Raw genomic sequence first — 23,259 nt, 5'->3', positions numbered from 1 at the left:
CTGTCTCCCTGAACTACTGAAGCCAACAGTGATAAATGGACTAGGAAATTGAAGATCATTTCTCCTTAATTGAGCTTTATAGCAACTTGTATTTATCTACAGCTGTGGTTCAACAGAGGCATCTCATTGGCTCAGTGATGAGGATCCGAATAATGGTCAGAATATCACAGCTGTATGAGATTCCAATCACTGGGGTGACCATGAATTAGGACTTAGATTTTATGAAAGATACGAAGAGTCTCATTCATGAAGCGTCAGGCTGCTGAGTAACTTGAAGTCACACTGCAAAGCTAGTTGTGCAGTACCTACTGAAGAAGGCCATTTGCTGAAGTATTTTCTCCAGACATTAAGAAGTCTCTTGAGCCCTATAAAATAACCTCAGTAAGACTGGCCAGAATAGAATGTGGGCTTGAGATTTAGTTGTCTCTTACAATCTAAATCTTAAATAGCATATGCCCATGTATTTTCCAGTCAAAAAATGGCTGATGCCTTACAGGAAATAACGTTATTTTCTAAACACCTCAGAACTACACACATCCCCCCTGTATTTTTTTAGCCGTGCCACAGGACACCTGGGATTTTAGTTCCCTGGCCAGGGATTGCACCCATGCCCCCAGCATTGGAAGCACAGTCTTAACCACTGGACTGCCAGAGAAGTCCCAAGACTTCTTCTGAGGGTGCATCATTGATCTAAAATGGAGCAGGAAGCCCTGGCTGAATCTGGAATGTTGTTCAGGGAATTTAACATTGATTAACTAACTATTGACCAAATCCCAATCAGTTTTCTAAAATCATTAAAGCAAATTTTTCAAGGCCTGAACATTTCCAACAGTTTTCAGTGTTGTACCGTGCTAAATACTGCAAAGTTCAAAAGCAGATTCTTCCCCATCAAGATTACATCCCACTGCCATCACTATGGGAGTGGAAGACTGGAACTTCTATCAAGGGTCAAGTGAAAATATTGTAATTTATCCAATCTCTGACACTGGTTATAAGGACCAAAATGAAATATAGGAATAACTGGTAAGTTACTGACATTCTTTAAAAGCAATGTTTTTCAACATGAATATGATCTTTCTCATCTTTACATTGTTATTGAATAGTTCAGAATGATCCTTCAAACTTGAGTTGGTCTACTCAAGGTACTTGCATAGTTACATGAGTCGGCTTGCTCTAATTAGTATGCGCTCCAAGTGACCTACCCCTCCCATTTTTATCTAAATATGCTTTGAAACTTTTTTCCAACAGCAATGAGTAATATTCTATAATAATTATCAAAATGTTTATACATGTTACCTTATTTGGAAAACTCAGCAGTGGCCACAGGACTGGAGGTCAGTTTTCATACCAGTCCCAAAGAAGGGCGGTGTCAAAGAATGTTCCAACTACCAGACAATTGTGCTCATTTAACATGCAAATAAGATTATGCTCAAAATCCTTCCCAGTTAGGCTTCAGCAGTATGTGAACCAAGAACTTCCAGATATACATGCTGGATTTAGAAAAAGCAGAGGAACTAGGGATCCAAGTTGCCAACATTCATTGGATCATAGAGAAAGCAAGGGAATTCCAGAAAAACATGTACATCTGCTTCATTGATTATGCTTAAGCCTTTGACTATGTGGATCACAGCAAATTGGAAAATTCTTCAAGAGGTGGGAATACCAGACTACCTCACCTGCCTCCTGAGAAACATGATGCAAGTCAAGAAGGAACAATTAGAACCAAGCAACATGGAACAACTGACTGGTTCCAAATGGGGAAAGGAGTATGACAAGGCTGTATACTGTCACCCTGTTATTCAACTTACATGCAGAGAGTACATCACTTGAAATGACAGGCTGGATGAAGCACAAGCTGGAATCAAGATTGCCAGAAGTATCAAAAACCTCAGATATGCAGATGATACCACTCGAATGGCAGAAAGTGAAGAACTAAAGAGCCTGTTGATGAGGGTGAAAGAGGAGAGTGAAAAGCTGGCTTAAAACTCAGCATTCAAAACACTAAGATTATGGCATCCAGTCCCATCACTTCATGGCAAACAGAAGGGAAAAAGTAGAAGCAGTGACAGACTTGATTTCTTGGGCTCCAAAATCACTGTGGACAGTAACCGTAGGCATGAAATTCAAAGACGCTTGCTCTTTGGAAGGAAAGCTATGACAAACCTAGACAGCACATTAAAAAGCAAAGACATCACTTTGCTAACAAAAGTGTGTATAGTCACAGCTATGATTTTTCCAGTAGGCTTGTAGAGATGTGAGATAAAGAATGCTGAGCGCAAAAGAATTGATGCTTTTGATTTGTAGCGCTGGAAGAGACTCAGGAGAGTCCCTTGGACTGCAGGGAGATCAAACCAGTCAGTCCTATAGGAAATCAACCCTGAATATGCATTGGAAGGACTGATGATGAAGCTGAAGCTCCAGTACTCTGGCCACCTGATGCAAAGAGCCAACTCATTGGAAAAGACCCTGATGCTGGGAAAGATTGAAGGCAAAAGGAGAAGAGGGCAGCAGAGGATAGATGGTTAGATAGCATGACCGACTTGATGAGCATGAATTTGATCTAACTCTGGGAGATAGTGAAGGACAGGGAAGCCTAGGGTGCTGCGGAACATGAGGTCACCAAGATTTGGACATGACTTAGCAACTGAAAAACAACAGCAGAACCTTACTTGATCAAGTAAGGCCAAGTCCTTTAAGGTATTATTACTGCTTCTCCTAAGTGCCTTAAACCGAGGTCCAAATCCCACCCTATGTGACGTGACTGGTAAAAGTTGAGGGCATGGCCCGTAACTGGGGGAACTTGTGCACACAGGCAAACTCTACTCACGGGGCCTCTTCCATGTCTATCCCTGGCCCCACTGCAGGTGGGACTGTGCCTTCATACAGAGCTAATCCTAGCAAAGACTGCCACAGCATTGCAGTGCTCTTGGTTATCAAGGCTAACGTTCCATTTTTGAGAATCATGTATACATAGATTCAAGAAACAATGCTGTCAGGTAATAGTCTAGTCTTGAGTAGTGAGTGGTATGGTAACTTCCTCAAGTTGTTCACAAAATAGAAGAGAGAAAACTGATAAGTGCTAAAGAGTTGTTCACACAGTGTACCATGAGAGTAGTCTAGGGAAAGACTTCCTCCTGGGATGATTAAGAATGGCCTCATACTGGTGGTATTTAAATTGAGCATTGAGGGGTTATGATTTAACCAGCAGAAATGGTATTATAAGCAGAGGAGAGAGCACAAAGCAGGAGGACTGTGGGAATGGGAGTATTTCCTTTGGTCTGTAAACTGTAGTATGATGGATTGACTCAGTACATTTGGTATGTGCCAGGCCTTATTCCTGACTCTGCTGCTAAGTCGCTTCAGTCGTGTCCGACTCTGTGCAACCCCCTAGACAGCAGCCCACCAGGCTCCCCCATCCCTGGGATTCTCCAGGCAAGAACACTGGAGTGGGTTGCCATTTCCTTCTCCAGTGCAGAAAAGTGAAAGTGAAGTCACTCAGTCGTGTCCGACTCCTAGCAACCCCATGGACTGCAGCCTACAAGGCTCCTCCGTCCATGGGATTCTCCAGGCAAGAGTACCGGAGTGGGTTGCCATTGCCTTCTCCGACTCTGGAATACAGCAAACATCAAAGCAAATACAAATCTCTGCCCTCACAGAGGTTACTACACTCCACGGCCAGGACCAGATAATAGTATGTATTGAGTGTGCACTGTAGGCCAAGCACTTTTCATGTATTAATTCATTCAATCCTGTCAACAGCCCACTGAGGTATGTCCTATCCTAGTTTTGCAGGTAAGAAAACTAGCAGAGTTCACACAACATTTGTATTTCAAGTACAGGCTCGCTGTTCATTTTAAGGAAATGATGATTGAACTTGCACAAAGGTTAACAAAATCGGCTGGATACACAGGGAAAAAAATGTAGATAGCTGCATACACATCCCCAGATACTACCGGTGAACTCAGGTACTTTTTCTACATAGCAAATGGAAGACAAGAGGGAACATCGTTTCAAAGGCAACTGATGTTTCCCCAGTGGTATAATCAGATTTGTCTGCTCAGACAATGAAGACAATAGATTGTATTTCTCACACAGAGATAGAAATTAGGAAAACTGGTGTCTGAGCAGATTCCTAACTTGTGAAACTTACCTCAAGCAAAGAAAAACTGGAAAATCTAATCTTGTGAGTCCACGAAGAGCAGTTACAGGCTAAAAGGCCATGAACCACTGGAGTGGGGGAGGGGAGTGTCATCGAACAGAAATGGGCCGAGTAAACCACCAGCAGAAAACTGAAGTCACAGACTTAGCATCAGCAAGAGGCAGCAGTACTTCATATGTGCTAAACCACACATCCAGTCTGAACCCTTTGGACTGGACTACCATGAGCTGAGACGTGATGCTGGGAATGCATGCTGACAGCACCCGCATTCCAGCTGAGGGGCAGTAATCACAAGCTGGTATGAGCAGAGGGGGCACTCGAAAAGGATCTCAGTTTAACTTGGCTTCTTTGTGGTTCCTTGGAGACCAGAGGCAACAGACCCGTGCAGCTGTGCCTCCAGAGATGGGTATGTGGAAGTAAGACAAATAGCTCCAGAAGCTCTTGAAGGTGGCTAGAAGGGCCGGGGGTTGGGGGGGGGGGGCGTCACAAGACCTCGGTGACTCAGATGAGTTCTTAGTAACCCTCACAGTTCACTCCTCCAGAGAGGAGTGAGTTCTGGGGGAATTGTCTCTGGCCTCTCCATTCAAGAGGAGACTGAATCATGTCCAGGAAAAAGATTAATGAATTTGTAGAGTGAAACAAGTGCCAAAGAGGAAACCACCCACACAGGAGAAACTACTTATTCTGTCAATATCAGAGAGCACCTCCTGGGTGGAAGGTATTCTGCTGGGTGGGTGTAGAGTCACCGTGATGAACAGGACAGCATCCCTGCCCACGTGGAGCTGGCAATCTCAAGGGGGAGGCCGACCTGAAATACTTCACAGCCATCTATGATTGTGATCACTGTTAACCATAAGGAGTCTGGGAGCCAAGAGAGATGTTGGCAAGTGGATAAAAAATAGAGGTTGCTAACTCTGTTAATCCTGTTTTGTCATGAAGAACAAATGTATTTAGATGATGAATTTAATGGGCAACTCTAGAATGTATTTGATCTCATTAAACCAACTTGACACTCAGGAAACCATAAAAACAAGATCAGTCCACAACCCCTTTAAAATCAAGAGCAAAACCAAAAGAAACCCAAACTAACATACGGCAGTTCCAAACGTACAACATGGATTTAAAAGCTTTGTCACTTCCCAATTTTTAAATGCAGGTCAAATTTCATTAGAACATGCCTGTTTATGGTTAAAGCAAGAATTCCATGGTCCTACCCAAAGAGTCTCACTTAATACAAGAGAATGTTGGCAATTCTGTTATTTTATCCCTAACTAGAATTGACCTTATTTCTCCAATTGATTTTGTGAATTTTAAAATTGACCAGAATGGGTGGGTTGGGGGGCTGTTTTTGGCATCTCTCCAGCTGTTCTGAAGCGCACCAGGCTGAGAAACCTCCCTTGATTAGGACAAGCAGGGCAAAGGCCAAGCTGGCTGAAACATCAGATGGTCCTGTTTTTGTTTTGTTTTTGTAAAGAAATGCCCCAAAGCCTGAGCTGGATCCTAGAGTTCTCTTTATTCCCCAGAACCAGCGTCTAGCAAAGAAGAGATTTATTTGTTTATGGCACTACCCTTTCCCCTTGGCCACAGCAGAGTATTTTTCCTTTGGGCTAAACGTGTAAGTGGCAACTGGTTTCCAAGACTATTCAACACACATGGCTGTTGAACAATTTCGGACTGATACTAACAGCCTCCCTTGACAACCCCAGGCATGGGGAGACCTCCTGGGGCGTTGGTGGGGAGAGAGCCTCGCTGAGCAGGTGGGCCGGGTGGCCAGGAATGAGGTCAGCACAGTCATGACTGCAAGCCTGATCCATCAGACTCACAGGAGCAGACAAGATGGTGCAAGACAGGGTTCACCCAGGTTTCCAAATCAGAGAAGAGAGGGATTCAAAGATGAACGTGGCCCTGAAGGCTGGAGGAAACTGGTCAAAGCCATCCAGCTAGTAAGAGACGGAGCCAGGGATAGAACCTTAGACTTCAGACTTGCAGTGAATTTATCCTGTTAACTAAATTGGTAAAAGTCGTATAGACTCAAAAACTTCAAATTGTCTGTATACAGGACAGCAAGATGCTCACACTGTGAAAAGCAGGCCCGTAGGACTAAGGCTTACAGAAGGAAGGGCAGATCCAGGTTGCCAGTTGCAAGACTTCTCTGGTACCTAGGCTTATAGAGTGGAGGGGTCCATGTAATCACCTTCTAAAGGGTTATTTTTCTTGTGCTCTCTTTTCTGTGTCTTCAGAATATATAGTTTTATGTGAGTTCAGTTGGTGGGAAGGGGGCTACTGTATGTCAGAAACCCCGCTTGGCCAGTGGGGAGTTCCTACTACTGCTGCTACTACACTACTACTACTGACCACCCAGCTGTCCAGAGCTGAGTGTAGGCCAGCACTCTTCTAAGAGATTTATTAGCTCATCTAACACAAACGATGAACCAGCGTGTGCCTGCTTTCAAAGAACTCCTTTAGGGAAGTGGCTCTGAATCCTGGTTGAATATTAGAGTCCCTTGGGGAGATTGGAGAACACCTGATGTGTGGGCTCCCCCCTTCAGAGGTGGTGCTTTCATTGGATGGGGTGGAGCCTGGGTACCAAGAGTGTTTGAGGCTCTCTGGATGGTTGGAAAGTGCAGCCGGGATTGGGCCCCACTGAACCGAAGTGAAGCACACAGATGTGTAAACGGCAGTGACAGGTGAGTGCACCACGGTCTGCGTCATCCTATGTGCTCGGGGAGCCCACAGATAGCAAGAGTCAGGAGGAGGCTCGCAGAGAAAGTGAAATGTGAGAGAGCGTCACTTCAGGCCTGTCCCACCAAGGTGTGTCCAAGGGGAGTCTGTTCCTATCACGCTGTTTTGACTCACAGCTACCCAGGTGGTCCTGTCCCAGATGGAAACTTTGGAAAAGCCTGAGCCAGTTAAGGTCCAACCAGCACTTGTGAAGGTAAGAGTTTCCCTTACCTTCACGAAGTCACACCCAACAGGAGGTGCCTATTTTCTGCCTGGATCTGCAGTTCAGCAGCAGAGCGTCTGTCCCCAGAAGGGACTGCATGGGACTGGGCATCAGGGAGCAGGAGCCTGGCTTGCTTGAGGAACTTCCCCTCTTGGCATGTGGTGGTTTAGTTGCTAAGTCGTGTCCGACTCTTGCAACCCCATGGACTGTAGCCCGCCACGCTCCTCTGTCCATGGGATTCTCCAGGCAAGAATACTGGAGTGGGTTGCCATTTCCTTCCCCAAGGGATCTTCCTGACCCAGGGATGAACCCAGGTCTCCTGCATTGCAGGAAGATTCTTTACCCAGTGTGCTGTGAGGGAAGCCTTCTTGGCATAACTCTCCATAATCCAGCATAATCTTTAGGGTAGGAGTTGTAGCTTGACCACGGAACTCCTGATTAATTTTGCAGCTACACTAGAAGTCAGATGGATTTTATGTGAGAATTGAGGTATTGACAACTAATTCATAACATCGCTTTCAATAGGTAAATTCATTCTAGTTCTAAGCAGCTGGTAAAGAATTCTTGGAATATGTTCCCACTATGAAAATTGAGTCTGTATGGTATACATTACAATCTGAGACATTAATCAGATATTAATTAAAATGTAAAATAGTATATTTTAAGATCAATATTTGGCCTAACTGCATCAATGTCTGTCAGTTTAGTCACTCAAATGTGCCATACATTAAATTGTTTAACATATGGAACAAAATGGGAGCAGGATGCTGGTTAAAATTTTACATGAAAACATTTTTCAAATTAAAACTTGACAATTTTCAGGCTTTCTTTCTGTTGGTACATTTTGAATATTTTGAAAGCAAACTATCCACGATGACAATGGATGAAACACCCCAGCCTTACTGTAGTGACCTTCAGTCCTGCCTGGAGGTGAGTTGTGGGCCGCGCAGACCTTCTTCTTCTCCGAGGCAGTGGTCATAGTGAACTGGCCCTTGATCTGCATCACCGCAGGGAATTCAGTAGCCCAGGGGCCCAACAAGCAAAGATGGGAGATCTGATTTGAAGTCATCTGACAAGACTGCCCTGTAGTTTCCACTTCTAGGACCTTATCCCAAGAAAAGAATTGAGGATGTATACAAGAATTTAGCAAACTAAGAGCAAAAAGTCTGGGAATAACTTAGTTTTCCAAAACAGAGTTTTGTTACATGAATTGTTATATCCATAAAATAAAATACTATGCAACCAACTATCAGGAATGATGCTAAAGAATTATATTGATTGATAGGAAAAAATGTTGACAATATTGAATACTCTGATAAAAAGACAGGTAATAAAATTATATTCTTAGGACCAACCTCATGACTAACATAAAACAGTATTGAGAAGCAAAACAATAATGTTAAACATTTATCTCTTTTTGTTGAAAAACTAGATAAATGCATTTTTTAAAAACAATTGTAGACATTAAAGTGATTACAGAGATTATCTCTGAATGGCAGGATGATATGTGATTTTTATTCCTTTTTGTTTATCTCGGGTCATTTTTCTTTTTTAAAAAATTTTTACCTATTTTGGGGGGCTGCACCGCATAGCAGGTTGCATCTAAGTTCCCTGACTAGAGATCAAACTCATGCCTCCTGCAGTGATCATTTTTCTACAATGAGTGTGTATTTCTTTTGTTGAGTTAAAAAATAAAAAAACTTTAGATTTGTGACTTATCTCTATATCTGTCTTTGAGTAGATAATATTCCTTCAGGGGATTTATATTTCTGAAGGCCCTGTAAAGTGATGCATCTCCAATCTGAAACTGCTCATCACTTGCTTTAAGTAAGTACAGTTACTACATGTAAGGTTTATATCTCATAAAACTTTTTAAAAATGTTCAGATTTTTTAAGGTATGAATTCTTTATGATACTGAAATGGTGCGTACATGACACTGTGTTAGTCAAAACCCTTATAACTTTACAAGACAAAGAGTTACCCTTAATGTATGCAAGTATTTACAAGATCATTTAGGAGGTAAGGGTATCCCAGGATGGAATACAGAAAATGACAAAAGAATCTAAATGTGTTACAAGTCTATGAAACAGCCTCACCAAAAGGAGTGGGGAAAAGTTGCTGACCTAAGTAACCTTGGAAATGAATGCAGTCTGTAAGACGAAAGGAAAACGGAACCTTGCTCATAAACCCTGTAGTCTGATTGATAAAGTTGTTTCCCACAGGAATATGTGTTAACAATTCTGATACCTCCATGAATGTCTGTTGAAACTGAATAGTTAACTGAATGCATGAGGGCCCCTGAGAGTTAGGTTTTTCATTGTTGGAGGAGGGGTTACTGAGAAGCAAGGGGAGGAGGTTAAAATGATCCATGTGGTAACGGATGAGAATTAGAGATCTTGGTATCAACTCATATTTAATTTAGATACAATTGATTATGTATTAAAATATTTATAGGTATGTGTAAATATGTAGATACAGATATACTCTCACTCTGTCAGGTAAGAGGGCTTATAAGCAACAGCAACAAATACTCTTACTCCCCCTCACCTTTCTCACACCAGCAGCAGCATATTATCCACACTGTTCTGTACCTTGCTTTTCACTTAATATATCCTACATATCTTCTATGTAAATGGATGAAGCTCACAATTTTTTCACAGTCACACAGAATTGGGTTGTGTGGATATAACGTAAAGTGATAGCTTCCTATTAGCAAAGAGTGAACATATATTATTTCCAATCTTTTCCATTTCAAAGAATGCTGCAATAAATCGCCTGGTACATGTATCATTTTGTATACACACATATATCTTTAGGCTAGAGGCCTAGAAATAAGAATGCTGAATTAAAGGGTACATGCATTTGTAATCAGATGAATGAATACAGACATTATTTTAGAGCGTAGAGGCCGTTCCATTTTTGTACTCCAGCCAGTAGTTTATGAGACTGCTAGTTTTCCCACAACCTTACCAATAGATTGGGATGTCCTGCTTTTGGCATTTTGCCAATTTAATTGGTAGGAAATGATTTCTCTCTCGTTTTAATTTACATGTCACTTATTGTAAGCCAAACTGAGCATCTTTTGTTCATAGTGATTCTTCCTAAGGCCCACTTGACTTCACAGTCCAGGATGTCTGGCTCTAGGCGAGTGATCACACCATTGTGATTATCTTGGTCATGGAGATCTTTTGTGTATAATTCTTCTGTGTATTCCTGCCACCTCTTCTTAATATCTTCTGCTTCTGTTAGGTCCATAGCATTTCTGTCCTTTTGTGTGCCCACCTTTGCATGAAATGTTGGCTTGTTATCTCTAATTTTCTTGAAGAGATCTCTAGTCATTCCCATTCTATTGTCTTCCTCTATTTCTTTGCATTGATCACTGAGGAAAGCTTTCTTATTTCTCTGTGCTATTCTTTGGAACTCTGCATTCAAGTGGGTATATCTTTCCTTTTCTCCTTTGCCTTTAGCTTCTTTTCTCAGCTATTTGTAAGGCCTCCTCAGACAACCATTTTGCCTTTTTGCAGTTCTTTTTCTTGGGCATTGTCTTGATCACTGCCTCTTGTACAATGTCATGAACCTCCATCCATAGTTCTTCAGACACTCTATCAGATCTAATCCCTTAACTCTATTTGTCTCTTCCACTGTATAATCATACAGGATTTGATTCAGGTCATATCTGAATGGCCTAATGGTTTTTCCCTACTTTCTTCAATTTAAGTCTGAATTTGGCAATAAGGAGTTCATGATCTGAGCCACAGTCAGCTCCGGTCTTGTTTTTGCTGACTGTAGACAGTTTCTTCATCTTTAGCTACAAAGAATATAATCAATCTGATTTCGGTATTGACAATCTGGTGATGTCCATGTGTAGAATCATGTCTTGTGTTGTTGGAAGAGGGTTCAGTGTATTGGAAGAGACCAGTGTGTTCTCTTGGCAAAACTCTGTTAGCCTTTGCCCTGCTTCGTTTTGTGCTCCAAGGCCAAACTTGCCTGTTACTCCAGTTATCGCTTGACTTCCTACTTTTGCATTCCAGTCCCCTACGATGAAAAGGACATCTTTTTTGGGTGTTAGTTCTAGAAGGTCTTGTAGGTCATCAGAGAACTGTTTAACTTCAGCTTCTTCAGTATTAGTGGTTGGGGCATAGACTTAGATTAATGTAACTTTGAATGGTTTGCCTTGAAAACGAACGGAGATCATTCTGTCATTTTTGAGATTGCACTCAAGTACTGCATTTCAGACTCTTTTGTTGACTTATGATGGCTACTCCATTTCTTCTAAGGGATTCTTGCCCACAGTAGTAGATATAATGGCCATATGAATTAAATTAAATTAAGCCCATTACAGTCCATTTTAGTTCACTGATTCCTAAAATGTTCACTCTTGCCTTCTCCTGTTTGACCACTTCCAATTTGCCTTGGTTCATGGACCTGACATTCCAGGTTCCGATGTAATGTTCTTTACAGCATCGGACTTTACTTCCATCACCAGTCACATCCACAACTGAGCATTGTTTTTGCTTTGGCTCCGTCTCTTCATTCTTTCTGTAGTTATTTTTCCACTCTTCTCCAGTAGCATATTCGGCACTTACCAGCCTGGGGAGTTCATCTTTCAGTGTTCTATCTTTTTGCCTTTTCATACTGTTCATGGGGTTCTCAAGGCAAGAATACTGAAGGGGTTTGCCATTCCCTTCTCCAGTGGACCACATTTTGTCAGACCTCTCCACCGTGACCCGTCTGTCTTGGGTGGCCCTACATGGCATGGCTCATAGTTTCTCTTAGTTAGACAAGGCTGTGATCTGTGTGATCACTTTGGTTAGTTTTCTGTGACTATGGTTTTCATTCTGTCTGCCCTCTGATGGCTAAGGATAAGAGGCTTGTGGAAACTTTATGATGGGAGAGACTGGCTGTGGGGGAATCTGAGACTTGCTCTGATGGGTGGGACCATGCTCAGTAAATCTTTAATCCAATTTCCTGTTGATAGGAGAGGCTGTGTTCCCTAGGCAGTCCACAAAAGTGAGTCCATATTTGTACATTGATGAGAACGACTACTCTGACTTGGCTAAGACTTCTCTCACTTCATTTTACAATCGCTGCAAAATATACAGAAATGATTAATGATACATGCTTGGTGTGTGCAGTCAAACACCTAAGGATCCCCACTGTTAACCACAGAGGTATACCTTAAGTTTGGTGGTCTCAGCAGACCTCACAGAATCATGAATTCTTCAGGTCAATAGAGTTTAGAAACATGGCTGACTATCTTTCATATCAATTCAGGAAAGCCCATGCCATCATTCAGGGGCCCACTTACTTCCATTCAGGGGCCCACTTCCATGAAGGAAATTTCTTAGTCAACTGCAGGTATGTAATCTGGTTCCTTCTGCTTTTGTGGCTTTCTGCATCATCAGGCCTACTTGAAGATTTATTGTAGCAGGTCTGAACACCAGATTGCCTCTACTGGCTTCAGTGGACCAGCTTTTAATATAAAAATGGAGCATATAGGTAAAATTTCCCCTAGCCAAGTAATTTCAGAATCTCTGGTAATTTCACCCACATCGATAATTTAGGCCTAATCTAGAATTTAATCTTTCCTATTTGATCCAGCACCATCAGAATATCACTTGGGTATTCCATCTTATTTTTTCCATAATAGAAATTAGCAAAAATCTGAGTTTATAAGTGGTTCTGATTATAGTTGTATTTTTACAAACAACAGAGGGCAGAGGGCAAGTGAAGAACTGACTTACTCTTGCAAGTAAATTGTTGTAGGAGCTTCAAATAAGGCAAGATAGATTCACAAGAAGAGAAGCAGGGAAACTTTCTTTAGTAAGGGAGGCTCAGAATATGCTAGAGATTCGATACACGATCTGTTTCAATCCGGGGGTAATGTTCTTTTCCAGACAGAGTTGCAATTTTCACTTTTAGAACTGGGGAATCTGTGAATTCAACTAATATAGTTTGGCAATCAATAAGATCCAACTTTCGGTTTGGCTTTATCTACCTTAGTCCAGTAGCTGCAAAAGACAAGTTTTTTTTAAGTACCATCATAGAAAGTTTTTTGTTTTCAGCTGATCCTTGGCCAGCAATTTAGGACTCTGAGCTGGACATTCTCTTTCTTTAAACTATCCAGCAATAACCACCCACTTGTAGATTTCTTCAATTCCTTGTGGCTTTCATATCATTTTATGTCCGTTGCCACTTGTTTCTCCGAAGTCTTACCTTTAGTGAGCGCTTTCAGATACCATTCTGGTTAGAAGTTTGCCACTGTACGGCATGGGTTCCCAGAGTTCTGTCCTTTAATACTTGAAGGATTTTTCTTGCTGTCACACAGAGCATCCAAATGATGATAGCTTCCTGAGAGGCTTTGGCCTGCAGTTGCTCCTGTCATTGGTTTCTATATGAATTAAGGTTCTTGTTATAAGCAACAGAAAAAAATTCAAACTATTTTAAGCAGAAACTAGTATTTTTTATTTTAAAAAAAATGCGCTGAGTAGATCATAGACTCTGCAGAAGCCAGAGAATCATATTTAGGGGAGGTCAGTTGAGACGTTGAGGTGGCCAGCAGCTAGCTCATGGGTGCCATGCCTCGTCTCTCCCTGGAAGGGGAGCGGGGCTTTGAAGCCAAGCAGAAGCCACCACCGCCGTAGCCCTGGGCTTGAAATCGCTAAGACTTCTGTCAAACTTGTGTGCTGAGGAGACTCAGATGTTGGCCTCAGCTCCTAGGCTGAACTCAGCAGATCAGCCCATGAAAACTGTATTGAGACAAAGGAAAGGATCTGTCAGAAAGCAACATCTATTATCCTGGGCACGGCAGCAAAGAAGAGGACAGGTAGTGGAAATCCTGCAATCAGAAAAGCTACTTAAAGGTGACAAAGAAGCTGAAGATGGGTGGTGGAGAGAGGTATAACATTCCAGCCCCTCAAACTAGAAATGTTAGTAAGAACCAACAACAGCTTAGTAGACAGAAGACCAAGGATCAGAATTCCCAGATGAAGATTGTTCACAAGAAAAAGGAAAGAGGACATACTTATAATTCATCATCAGCTGCATGGCAGGCCATGCAAATGGGGGGAAGAACAAAAATTTTCCAAACAATCAAAACTGGAACTCTAGCTTATCAAGTCCCACCGTACTTTTTAAGTCTTAAACTAATCAGAACTATGCCGGGGCCAAATTTAGTGAGCCACCACCACCAAGTGTTCTTCCTAAACCAGCAAGCCACTGGGTTCCTGTTTCCTTTAATCCTTCTGATAAAGAAATAATGACATTTCAACCTAAAACCTTACATAAAGTACAGGTATAAAATGAGATAAAGTACTAACATTTAAACTTAGTCATATTTAAGGATAACTGGCAATTGTTTCAGACCAAATTCACTAGGGAATTAATCTGTAAAACTGATTAACGTAGAAAATATAATTAGACTTCATCTTAATTGTTTTATGGGCACTGTGATGATAGAATCAGTACAGTTTAAAATAACTGAATTATGGATAATTGTATTTGATCTCTTTACTAGTGTTCTCAATTGAGTAACCATACAAGTGAAACCATTCAAGTTTAGATTTGGGGAATTTAAAGGAATCGACTTTTTTTATTGCTTGTTGGGGGAAAATACTAAAGATTATCATTTCATGGGTCAGCAGATTGACTTGTTAAGATATGGTAAATCTGATTATAAGCATCCAGTTAAAGACATACAAGGGTTGAAAACTATTTGAATCTTTGAGACGTTATTGTCCTAGAGACACCTAAATCAGTATGCCTAAACCAGTAGTATGACAATAACCTGATGCACTGCCTAAAGAAAATGTGAATTTTTTTTTTTTTTAGAGAATAGTTGTATTTTAATGAACTGTATGGTGGTGAATGTGGAAAGGGCACTAGGGGCTATTTAGAATGAAACAAGTATACCCCATTGGCCCTGTTATGTGCAGTGGATGGGTGTCTGCCAACAAATGCACCAAAACCATTTTTTATAGAAACAGTATTTGGTGTTCAGAGTAGCTTTCAAAATACATTTTTGTATGATGGCACTGCACAAGCTATTCTGACAGTGATATGGCTTCAAATCATCCCTGCAAAGGTTTTTTAAAGTTGGGAGCTTTATAATGTGAAAGTTCTGCATACCTAGGAAAGAGCCATGTAGATATATGTAATAAAATTGTAGCATATGTAAAGTTTTGTTGGCATTTATCCTACAAAAATGTAATATTTTAGTATGAATTTGCTGAATGTAAGACATGGACTCTTTTATACTATGGCCTAATTTTAAAGGTCAAAAAAACAAACCAACCAACCTGTTTTTAAATTTTGCCCTTGTGCTGAAGTGCCAATGTATGTATGTCATAATTGATCTTGCTGTAAACTATATTTCAAAGTAAATCCTAGTGTAAGAAGTTTTATATAACTGAAAGGTTTTAAGCTGCTAAAACACTTGCTATTTTTGAGAGTATGGGGTTATTTTTTTTCCTTAAACCCAAAGATGGGGTTATTTTTTTCCCTTAAACTCAAAGATTAACTATTAAGCAGTCCCTCCAACCTTTAAGATTCCTTTTGGCTTTCAACAACTTGTGTGGGGTTATTTTTTTTTCCTTAAACCCAAAGATTAACTATTAAGCAGTCCCTCCAACCTTAAAGATTCCTTTTGGCTTTCAGCAACTTGTGTAACCTATGAGTATAGTGTACAACATCAGTGTACTTTTTTTTCTTGTCAACAGGTGCAACCCAAGAGACCAACTTATTGCAAAAGATGTAATTTCTTGCATAATACCTTGATAATATGTTTTGCTTACTTTAAACATGCTAATTAAAACAGCCATCCCAGTAGTAAAAGTAAAGTGTGTGTATGGGGTGGAGGGATCTATTTTCTAATTTGGCAGCTTTTTTTATACTTTTAAGCAGAATGGCTAAATTGTTTCTCCAAATAAATTGAGGTGAGATAGTACTGTCCAAGTCAAATGATGTTATCCTAAAAACAAATTTTATATAGTACTTAATGTACATACATGAATTTGAAGCATGAAATTAAAAAATAAAATTGTTTCTTCCCCCCCAAAAAAAGAATCATAATATTTAAGGGTTGCAGATGAGCTGGGAACCATGCCCATAATAATGCTACAGAGGGAATCTGCTGGGCACACAAATTGCAACTTGTACCACTAACATCAAGTCTTGCATGCATGCCAAGTTGCTTCATTCATATCCAGTTCTTCGTGACCCCGTGAACTGTAGCCCACTAGGCTCCTCTGTGAGTCTCCAGGCAAGAAACCTGTAGTGAGTTGCCATTTCCTTCTCCAGGAGATCCTTCCGATCCAGGAACCAAACCCATGTCTCCTGTGGCTCCTGCATTACAGGTGAATTCTTTACCATCAAGCCACAGTCCTGAATATTCATTGGAAGGACTGATGTTGAAGCTGAAACTCCAATACTTTGGCCACCTGATACTAAGAGCTAACTCATTTGAAAAGATCCTGATGCTGGGAAAGATTGAAGGTGGGAGGAGAAGGGGATGACAGAGGATGAGATAGTTGGATGCCATTGCCGACTCAATGGACATGAGTTTGAGTAAGCTCCAGGAGTTGGTGATGGACATGGAGGCCTGGTGTGCTGCAGTTCATGGGGTCACAAAGAGACATGACTGACTGAACTGAACTGAACTGAGCCACTGGGGAAGCCCCAACATCAAATCTTGAACAAGGACAAAAAATGTGTCTTTGCTGCCTCTGGGAAGTGGTTGCCAAAACCACCATTGTGTCTACCTGTTCCAGAACAGAGGCAGTGTGATCTCTACAGCTTTGTATCACTAGTTTCCAACACAAAGTCCTAGAGAGAGGTATCTAATAGGGAGGATCTTGAGTCCTCCACTCTAAATGGAAGACTGTCCTACTAGAAAAGGAAATATCCAACATTTTCAGCTTCTGTACTGGTGATGGGGGTTTGCAAATATAAGAAATAGTGCTTGGATGCTGGGACGTGAAAAGGAATGACAAATGACGAATTAAGCTCATGAGATCAATTGACATTTACAAAAAGAAGAAATATCTCTCTCAAATTCCTCAGCAGTAGAAAGGGCATTCAAGGTCTCCATTTTATTTACTGACCTACACTGTATTTTTTATTCATCTTTGCTTATTTGCACTGAGTAGGACAGTGTTCTTGCCTGGAGAATCCCAGAGACGGTGGAGCCTGGTGGGCTGCCATCTATGGGGTTGCACAGAGTCGGACATGACTGAAGCAACTTAGCAGCAGCAGCAGCAGCAGGACAGTAGGAGTAAGAGGATTATTTTGAAATCAAATGATTATATTTCCTTCGGTTTTTGTGCTTTACTGATATACTGAATCTATGCCATTTTCGGGATATTCCCTGGTGGCTCAGACACTTAAGTATCTGCCTACAATGTGGGTAGGCCTGGGTTTAATCCGTGGGTCAGGAAGATCCCCTGGAGAAGGAAATGGCAACCCACTCCAGTACTCTTGCCTGGAAAATCCCATGGGTGGAGGAGACTGGCAGGCTATAGTCCATGGGGTCGCAAAGAGTCTGACCCGACTGAGCAACTTCACTTCACTTCACTTCATGCCATTTTCAAGTATTATATTTTATACAGGTTAATTTCAATTCTTTTTTATTTCTTCTATGTTAAAATAGTTGAAAAACAGCAGAGTCATAAAATAAAATAATAGAAACACACTCTTTATGTTATTTTTTAGTACAATATCCTAAGCCTTCCCGAGTGTGCTTTGCTTTGTTTCAAGCAGAACTGATGATGGTCCTGTCTTTATGCAGGAAATTGAATTTAGTAAGTGGCAGCTGCAGCCACACAGCGAGTCCTTAAGTGGCAACCCATTTCTAACACTGAGCCTCTAGACATCATACTAATCCTGGCAATATGAGAGAGAGCCAGATCAAAGCCCGTTTGGAGAAAGAAAGAAAATAATCCCAAACTGCTCTTTTGATGTCACATTAGGCCATTAATATACATCATGTCTGTTTAATTTAAAACTTCTGACTAGTGCTGGTATGACTTAATTGCACACCTCTTGAGATCCAGCATTAAGTTACTGTGTGCTTGGATGGGAAACATGATTTGTGCCATAGTTAATGATGAGGTTTAGAGTCAAGTCCAGAGTCATGCATTCTCTGTACTCTTCACTGACCTGACTGCATGTCTCTCGTAAATAACATCTTCAGTGGATGAAGGGACCATAAATCTGTCCCACGATGGGTCTCTCCACCCTGTTCCACTCTCTTCCTGGACATTACCTTTTGATTCCCTGGAGTATAATGAGAAGTCTGTTGAGTAAGTGTCTTTCTTCTCTCAGTGGGCTGTTCATTTCCTTCCTGCTCTTACTCAGGCTTATGTTAGGGAGAGTAGGGTCGTTTGTTAGGGTATTTTGACAGTATTTTTAAAATAAATCCATAATTCAGACTCTGATCTCTATATTCTAAGTACTTTTATATCATGTTCCTTTATTTTTTCGATTATAGAAAGTTTCTCTAACAGATTTTATCAGGCTTTGTGCAAAACCTGGAGGAGTTGAAATAATTGAAAAAATTAAAGAAAATATCAGGCTTAAAAATTATATAAAATGGCATTATAAACTTGTTTACCTTTAGCCAACTTGGGAAATGCAGAAATGGCATATCAGATTTTAGCAGAAACTATCTCATGTTTTAACCTCTTATCTCTATAGGCTAGCCGAAGAAGCAGTCATAAATTTCTAGAAAGAAGCTGGAAGGAGAAACTAAGGGTACTACAGAGCGAGTAGACTTAATGTGAACAGTTCTAAGTCAGAGGTAAGGATCATGCAAAGCTGGTGTGTATGTGTGGGAACTGGCACTCTTGGGAAAGGGACAACCAGTGTGAGATAACCAGCATGGTCTGAAACCATGAGCCTCATATACAATACATAGGTGTTTATAGACAATTAGGAGGGGAAAAAAAGAAAGAAAAAAGAGAAAGTTCATAATAACTTGGCACGCTTCTCTCAGTCCATAAAGGTAGTATAAACTTTAGATGAGCTCCTTTTATTGTTGGAGAAAGAATGATAAGGACCAGACACAATGTCAAGGTTGGTTAGATTTTCTAAAGGTCATTTAGTGAGCTCTGACTGAGATTAACATATTAGGTTAGAGCATCTTAAATTTCTCCCAAACAATCTCAAGGAAAACAAAAATGAACACATATCTTTGGCAACTGGAGAGACAATGCCAGCACTGCAAGCAAAATTTTCTTTGAAATGCTCTGTTATATCCTAAAAATTTGTACAAATGTTGCATTCTATACATACTGTGTATTTTAATATAAAATATTTAAGTTAAAGACCGTTTAGCAAAATCAATTCTCCCAGAAATTGTGTCCCATTAGTCTATGATTTTGCAAAGCCCATAGCCCATTGCCAAGGGAATCTCTGAGATTTGAGAAGCAGATGAAGAGCAATTAGCTCAATTTCAAATGTTGTATCTGAAAATATTGTGATATTCAGTTAAGTGTATTCAACCATTTAGCCAAATATTTTAATAACCTGTAGAAACCCAGGGAATATAATTGTAAACTTTGGCCTGCTCTGTTCTCAGTTGAACAAACCAAGCTTTGCATGACTCCTTTCCAGCAGGAGATGCTTAGTTCAATCACAGACATTGCTCTCTCAAAATTTGATCCAAATCTGGAGTTAGTGTTAAATGACACCATGTGTTTCCTCTGGTTAAATAAGGTCAGTAAATTATTATGTTCCTTCGTTTCAGAAAACGAAGATATTTTAGTCTTCTCATGTTGAAAGAACACTAATTGTGAATTTAGAAATTTGGAGGAAGAGTGGGGACTCTAACTGCATTTGCCATGCCTGCTCATTTTGCCTTTAGATTTCTGGGGTATTTGAGGAGTTACTATAAAGAAGCAAGTCTACTTTTCTTATGGCTTAAAACATGTCCAAAAATGTTTTGAGAAATGACAGACAGTATTGTTAAATAGGCATACAACGTTCGGCAACATTATTTGAATATTTAAAATTTAAAAATCATCTACAGCTGAATGTTAGAGATGAGGGCAAACATGATTCCTTTCTTTGAGAAATGAAAACTCAACACTTAGCCCTCCATGATCATTAAAAGTCTACCACCCAAAATTAATATCCCTATAGTACCCAATATGTATGGAGTACTGCATGGAAATATGTGGAGAAGGAAGGAATGTTAAAGATGAAAATCTGTTAACTGAATACAAATAATTTAACAGTTCCAGAATTCCTAGAATAACTGCTCTCAATGTAAGTGTGGGTTAAAGGTGGAGAGGAAAGAATGGTAGATGTAAAATGCAAGAACTGGCAGTTATTTGGCTCAAACATCTATCCTGAGAGACTTCAAAATATAAAAGATAAAATTAAGGAAGTGTTGTCCCCTTATTTCCAATGCCTCATACTTTATCTGAATGCATCTTCTTGTCTGACCTGTTCTCCACAGTCAAGGAAACAATCCACACGATGAAGACGCTTTCCTTCCTGACTACTGAAGGAACTTCTTTCCACAACCATACTTCTAAGTGCCAGGGACTGTGCCGACAAAGGAACAACAATGTTTCTGACCTAAGGTTTGCCAGCCTCATGGGGGAGATAGATCAAAAAACATCTACTAGGTAAATTGAAAATGTGAGTCCTCTCCCTGAGGTGGTGTACAGGGTGTTGTGGCACAGATCCAATAGTAGGTGCTTAAGAAGGAAATGCAGAGCAGACACAGAACGGAGGCCTCAGGTTCCAAAACGCCCGGCGAACTTCCTGATGAGACGTCGAGTTGGCATCAGAAGGGGCAGTGTGTGTGGCCTTGACTACTGCGCCACGGTGGGCTTGCTTCACACACGGTGGGCTCTCAGGGACTGGGACAAGGTCAGTTTCAACGGATGAGAACAAGAAATGCAGAATATGGAGAGCAGCTTCCAGTTCAGGCCGAGGAAAACATTCTCCAAGGAAGCACCAGATTCCTGAAACATGTCCAGCCCTTGTGGAAAAGATACAGTTTGGGCCGCAGTTCAAGTAAACTTCTGAGGAGCTTCAAACGCTCGGACTTGGCAGTTCAACTCAAACGGCTTTTCCAAGTTCTTCCTAGGCAACTGCCACTTCTAAGGCAAAGTCATTGTTTACAGCCTGGCGGAGTCAGAATCTTGTCGGAAAAACAAACTTGTCGTGACAGTTGGGGTTTATAACCACCCTCGGACTTCACAAGAGGCGAATCTGAGGAGCTTCCAAACTCGTCAGCCGGCTACCTGACGGCTTTCCGGCGGCCCTACGTGCGTCCCTGTGTGAGGCTGACAGGGGAACCGGGGTCTCAAATTGGCCAGCGACTCCTTTTCGGGGAACACCGGCCACGCCCCCAAGCCACCTGGAACTGCAGTGTTGCCTTTTTCCACCGCATTTTCGCAGAGTAAAGCCAGTGGGGTCCGGCCCGCCCCTCCGCCCCGGCACCCCAGGGTCCGACCCCGTGGTCCCGTCCCCTGCCAGGCACGGGGTAGGAGGGGCATCCGGGCAGGGGTGGGGCCCCGGGGAGGAGGAGCGGGCCGGGCCTGCGCACTAATACCAGTTGGCACTGGGGGTGGGATGTGGGTTCAGTCCCGGAAGCGGGGTTAGGGCCACCAGCGCTTTAGGCAGGCAGAGAGCAGAGCCACACCGCTTGGGAAGCGAGCGTCCTAGCCCTAGACGACAGACTCTGTGCTCCTTCCTACCTGACTTGCCCCTCGCTCAGGAGACACGGGTTCGAATCCTGGGTCAGGAAGAGCCCCCCCCCTCCCCGCCCCACCACCGGAGGAGGAAATGGCCGCCCACTCCAGTATTCTTGCCTGAAAAATCCCATGGACAGAGGACCCTGGCAGGGTACAGCCCTGGTCGCAAAGAAAGTGAAGTCGCTCAGTCGTGTCCAATTCTTTGCGACCCCATGGACTGTAGCCTGCTAGGTTCCCCTGTCCACGGGATTCTCCAGGCAAGAGTACTGGAGTGGGTTGCCATTTCCTTCTCCAGATTATAAGAAAAAAATTGTCTAAATCACTTCCGTGCCTAGCATTGGTAGGTACTTTTCACTCTTAAGTTTTCTTTACACATTCAAAAACTACCGAAGGTCTACTAGTTTTCAGGCACTGGGGGTGTAATGAGAATAACCCTCCAGAAACTTGGTCAGTGACGAAGACAAGTGAAAGGGCCGTGGGGAATGCAGTGATGGCAGGATGGCAGGGCGGTCCAGGAGCACCCGAAAAAGGCACCTAAGCCAGTTTCAAGATGTCAGGGGAGGCTTCTGACTGGGGACAAAAAAATCAGAAGGCGCTGGCCAAGCAAAAAGGGCTGAGGAGGGAAAAGAGGCTACAGTTAGAGAGAGATGGGATTGATGACTAAAAAAAGAGATGTACAACTTGAGAGTTGCGAGTTAAGTTTTATTTGGGACAAAATGAGGACTGCAGACCCAGAGGCAGCATCTCCGATAGCTCTGAGAGACTGCTCCAAAGCAGCAGTGGGGGAAAATCAATATATAACGTTTTGGTGAAAGGAGAAATTCAATAACATGAAGCACTCATTTTACAAAAGGTTTTTTGTTAGTCATGAGGGTCTGATGTCACCATGAAGGGATTTAGTGCTTCTCTAGATATGAGGAGATGCAAGGATTGAGATCATAGAATCTGTTCCTAAAATCAGTTCAGTTCAGTCGCTCAGTCGTGTCTCACTCTTTGCGACCTGATGGACTGCAGCATGCCAGCCCTCCCTGTCCATCATCAACTCCCAGAGCTTAATCAAACTCATGTCCGTTGAGTCAGTGATGTCATCCAACCACTCATCCTGTCGTTCCCTTCCCCTCCTGCCTTCAATCTTTCCCAGCATCAGGGTCTTTTCCAATGAGTCAGCTCTTCACATGAGGTGGCCAAAGTATTGGAGTTTCAGCTTTAGCATCATTCCTTCCAATTAACACCCAGGACTGATCTCCTTTAGAAAGAACTGCTTGGATCTCCTTGCAGTCCAAGGGACTCTCAAGAGTCTTCTCCAACACCACAGTTCAAAAGCATCAATTCTTCGGCGCTCAGCTTTCTTTATGATCCAACTCTCACATCCATACATGACCACTGCAAAAACCATAGGTTTGACTAGGTGGACCTTTGTTGGCAAAGTAATGTCTCTGCTGTTTAATAT

The 23,259-nt window shown here is 41.8% G+C and overlaps 1 long non-coding RNA gene and 1 pseudogene across 1 annotated transcript; one reads left to right on the top strand and one right to left on the bottom strand.

Annotated features, from left to right (window-relative positions):
- Nucleotides 1-9,299: 9,299 nt before the first annotated feature.
- On the bottom strand, nucleotides 9,300-21,811 carry LOC109569989 (uncharacterized). Its single transcript, XR_002182404.2, has 3 exons — nucleotides 20,548-21,811; nucleotides 18,259-18,375; nucleotides 9,300-13,853 (listed from the first exon to the last, which is right to left on the bottom strand). It is a non-coding gene; the product is annotated as an uncharacterized lncRNA (long non-coding RNA).
- Nucleotides 13,945-14,578, top strand: LOC109569988 (proline-rich nuclear receptor coactivator 2-like; annotated as a pseudogene).
- Nucleotides 21,812-23,259: the final 1,448 nt, after the last annotated feature.

This window comes from Bos indicus, chromosome 15 (assembly GCF_029378745.1).
Source record: "Bos indicus isolate NIAB-ARS_2022 breed Sahiwal x Tharparkar chromosome 15, NIAB-ARS_B.indTharparkar_mat_pri_1.0, whole genome shotgun sequence".
NCBI classification, from domain to species: domain Eukaryota; kingdom Metazoa; phylum Chordata; class Mammalia; order Artiodactyla; family Bovidae; genus Bos; species Bos indicus.
This window is presented reverse-complemented; position numbering and strand designations above follow the sequence as displayed.